We start from the raw sequence: 4,552 nt of genomic DNA on the forward strand, positions 1-4,552 counted from the left end.
GTGATGGGGGTTTAATCCCCAGGGTTTTTTTTATGCCCTCTAAATTGAAACGATAGGTTTTTAATTGCAACCCACTGTTTCAATTTTCCGTCACATTATGGCTAGGGGACTAAAGGGCCTGATCCTTCTTTTTTTCTCCCGCAGAGCCTGCCGCCTCACAGCTGGGGGGTGAGCTGCTGGGGGGCCAAGAGGCCCCTGAGCTGCGGGGGTCCTTCTCTCCACAGCAGTGGCGCACCCCCGGGCAGGCTGCTAGAGGGTTGGTGGCTGGCCCAGCTTAGAGGCACCACTGGATCCAACTCTTCCCTGAGCCCTCTGGGGCTTCCAGCACTCTGTGCATGGTCCCCACCACCTTCCCGCTGCTTGGGACCACACAGGAATGGGCTTGCTTGCCCTGGGGCAGTGTAGGGAGATGGCAAGAAGGTGGCTGGGTGTGCTGGTAGCTGGAGAAGGTGTCAGGGATGGTGCATAGTATACTGGATGCCTGCCAAGCCTGAGTTTCCCCAAGCTCACCCAAGCTTCCATTACCCCGTGCACTGTCTCCACCACCTTCTCCTGCCACCACCACACCCAGTAACCCTCCTGCCATCTCTCTGCACTGCCCGAGGGGCAAGCCAGCCCATTCTTAGGCAGTCCCAGGTGGCAGGAAGGCAGCAGGGACAGTGCATGGGACACCAGCAGCCCTGGCAGGCTTGGGGAGAGTTGCATCTGACTGGGTGCTGCCTCCAAATTGGAGCAGCCCCCAGCACACTAGCAACCTACGTGGGCAGCCCTGGGTAGTGCCACTGTCAAGGAGGGAAGGACTGGGGCCCCACTGTACCTCAGGGGCCTGTTGCCCCCTGGCAACTTGCCCCCTGACTGATGGAGAGGCCAGCAGGCTACACACACTACAAAAAAAGGATCAGGCCCCTTGCAGCTTCTATCTTCAGCAGGCAACTGTGGCTGCCAGGTGCCTGCTGAAGGGAGAAGTGGCGAGGGGCCCGATCCTTTTTTTTGGTGGAGCATGCTCACCTCTTCCATGGCCAGGGTGTAAACTGAAAGCTGCATCACTGCAATTTGCAACATTGCAAACATGGGCAACTGGTACCTCCTGTGTCAAGGGGGTACATGCCCCCCCCCAGCAGCCAGTTGGCAACTGGGGGGTGGGGATCACCCCACAGCCAAATCGCACCAACTGAGAAGCACGAGCAGGGCACCCGGAAGTGCCAGCAGCACGTCTCTTGGCACCCCCACTGCCCAGCTGGCACTCGCAGGGGAGGCACTGGTGCTCCTGCCAGCCCCCCCTGCCCATCGCCTAAGCAGGGAATGCTGGCTGTGAGTGGGTGCACCAGTGCTCTCAGGCGGTGCACATACACCTCTGTGTACTCCCAATGCATCACCACTGGTTGCAAACTACACAAAATGGGGATGTGGTTTAGTTTGCAACACTGCAAACTCATTTGAAGCCCCCAAACCTTGCACATGTGTATTGTGTGATGCTACTAAGCTACACAAAGGAATTTTTTGCCACATGTACATGGTGAAGATCATTACATGTAGAAGTGCCCTCAGAGCTGTCCACTGTGTTCTAATCAACTTCTCTCAATGGGCAGGTGCATCAGCCTGACAGGCTTTCCTACCTCTTTGAAAGGCCACATTAGCCAATAAGCTTTGGCTGTTTTTACTGTTATTCTTTACATGCATTGCCTATACACATCCAGTCTTACTTTATCCTGTCTGTGTGAAATTGTGCCCATGATGGTGTGGTGACACCACTATTCTCCTTGAGCAGGGTGGAAAAGAATTACATTTAAGTGCCTAAATCCACTAACAGACCTAATTGGTGGAATCTAGTCCTTGGTGTCGGCTATCCTTCCATTGCATCTTCAACATAATCTTGGTTTATAAAACTAGGATTTTCAAATGTTCCTAATGGGCTGGCTGTCTTTTTTCCATTGGCCACTAATGGGACCTGAACATTCACGTCTCCTAGCTGGCTTTGAAATTCTTAGCCCAAACATTTCAAAGCCAAGATGACAAGTCTCACATTTCACATACATTGCTGCAACATCTGGTGGATGCATTGCCTTGGGCCTCAAGGTAATGCTGGTAATACTCCACACTCAATTTAATCTGTGGGATTAGAAAGCATCAATCCAGTCCTTTTGATGTATATCAAGGTGCTCAAGCTTTTGGCCCTGTGGGTCAGATGAATGGTGTAGGACTGGTCTGTGGACCAGATTGGGCTTTGTGCCACCCCTGCATGCTGCTCTTCCCAGTTCCATGCACCAGGATTGGGCTCCAGGGACCACACTGCCCCCACCAAGCCCCATACCCCAGGATCATTCCCCACACTGCCCTGCACACCCAATCTAGCACCCAGGGCCATGGCCTGCAGGGTTCCCAATGGACCCCTGGGGAGCCCTGCAGGCAGATGACATAGCACCAAGGGCCAAATGTAGCCTGTATGCTAGAGGTTGAGCACCACTGATGGGTACAATGATGACAAACCGCAAGCCAGGAACATGTCACTAGGAGCAGCTTTCTCCAGCTAAGCATTGTAGGGCAAAAAAGCCACAAAACAAGGTTTATAAGAACTGTTATCTTCAAGCTAACATGGCTGTCAAGGAGTAGGAGTGAGATCTAGGGCATTCTAAAAATAGAAAAATCACACATGTAACCAACCTTGGGCTGAAGATGCACCAATCCCAGCCCTAGCAGTCAATTCACCCGGAGCGAATAATGTAAAAAAAGAAAAAAAAAATCACCTATGTCCTTCTTAGGCATTTTGCAGATAATACAAAACCTCTTGGGATCTGAGACCCTGCTGAAGAGAGAAACGTGGAACTGAAAGACAGGGTAGGTGGGTGATACAAAATGTTAACTAAAGAGTGAATCAGAAAAGTCATGGCAGGATTCAGGAGTGAGGCTCTGTGGCATAGCTGTGCACAGGACATGCTCGCAACCTCTATATGCCTCTCTGCTGTTCTTTTTCCTAGTCCTCACTTTCCTGAATACTAAATTCATACCAATTAACAAGGGATATGCGGGCAACACGCTTTACTAACTGCCCAGTTTTTCTTTCCTGTTTGGCCTTAGAAAGATCAAGGTCCACTCTTTAATTCTGTAATTCCTTCACGTAGCTGTCTTAAAGTGACCATGTGAATCTGAGGTAAGGATCACAGTTCATTTGCTCATTTTGTACTCTCAGACATAGTGTCATAAAGGGGCAATAAAAAAGGGAACGTAGCATTTTTTTCAATTTATCCTCCAAGGTAAGTGTGATTGTTGTTATAAAAAGAAACTGACCTCTCACCTACATGATTTACAATTAAAAGAAAAGGGGTACTACTTACTTGGAGGGAAGACAACAACAACAACAGCCGCCCCAGTAAGCATGCTAGAAGAGCTGTTTGCAGAATTAGAGAGTAAAGTCCAGCCTTCCGCAACCCAAGAGAAAAACACATCACTTCTCTTGGTGTCACACAGTAAATGAGAGAGTTCAGTGCAGCATGCGAACTGATTTTTAGCCCAGCTACACTTGCCCAGAGAGCACTCTGCAATCCCTCACTAAATCTGTGGGAAGCTATGGATCCCACAAATGTTTGCTTTCTGTTTGCTATATTCTGTTCTAACACAGGGCAAATGAAAGGATCTTGGTTTTTACAAGCTGAGCTTATCTATTTATTTACAAGAGACAAGCAGGCTTTTAGTGAAGCTGATTAAATCATCCAACTGGGAATTCATACTTATGTTGGTGAACAGCTTGGTGGTAAGTGCTACTGAAGGCAGAGGTTCTCAGTGTGTTCCAGAAACAGCACCATGTTATAACAGATGCATTTCCCATGAGTTCTAGGATCTTCTTCCTCTGTCACCCTAAAGAAGGTGGGAGTAGTCATTGCCCCTGAGACATATTCACAAGTCTCCTAAGCCCTGATTCTGAGACCCCATATTCCCAACACTTGTACATCCCCAATCATCATTGTATATGAGCACTTCACATTAATGAGTATTTCATTGTCCACTCAGCACCCTCTGAGCTATGGAAGGATTGCTATCCTTATTTTGCAGATAGGAACATGGAGGTGCAGAGGATTAAGTGATATGTCATGCAGCAAGTCTGTAGCAGGCCAGCTTTCCCAAGTTCAGTACCTCAACCACAACTGCTTTTTTTTCCTCCCAGTTATTTCTTGGGTCACAGGATTCATTGTTCAGTTGCATTTGGAAAATCAGCAAGTTATTTGTGAAAAAAGATTCAAAATGTTCACAAGTATTCACACAAGCGGGTTGTTTTGCTAACCTTTTGCACAGGGAAAGATGTCATTCACTGTTCCTGCAAGAGCCTATGAGCCACAGTCACATGAAAGCTGTGATGATAGGCTGGTAAGGAGTGTCAGCCTGGGATAGGGAGTTGTTGAACACCTGTAGAGGTGATTGACCTCGCCTGGCATGCCTGGGGAGAGTGAGGTTGGCTGAGAGGGAAAGTTAAAAGAGGGAATTCAGGGCAATCAGAGGAGGCCCTGTGGAAAGGAGGGGAGAGGGATGGCAGAGCCAGGGATAAAGGGATCTGGGAAGA

At 48.9% G+C, this 4,552-nt stretch overlaps 1 long non-coding RNA gene across 2 annotated transcripts in view; it reads right to left on the bottom strand.

The window, feature by feature from the left end:
- The window catches only part of LOC109319860, a 24,796-nt gene extending 22,080 nt beyond the window's left edge, over positions 1 to 2,716 (bottom strand). For both annotated transcript variants that reach the window (XR_002103650.1, XR_002103651.1), the window contains exon 1: positions 2,662 to 2,716. This is a non-coding gene — a long non-coding RNA (uncharacterized LOC109319860). The remainder of the gene's footprint in view (positions 1 to 2,661) is intronic.
- Positions 2,717 to 4,552: the final 1,836 nt, after the last annotated feature.

This window comes from Crocodylus porosus, unplaced genomic scaffold, assembly GCF_001723895.1.
Source record: "Crocodylus porosus isolate Cpor-Errol unplaced genomic scaffold, CroPor_comp1, whole genome shotgun sequence".
In the NCBI taxonomy this organism is placed as follows: domain Eukaryota; kingdom Metazoa; phylum Chordata; order Crocodylia; family Crocodylidae; genus Crocodylus; species Crocodylus porosus.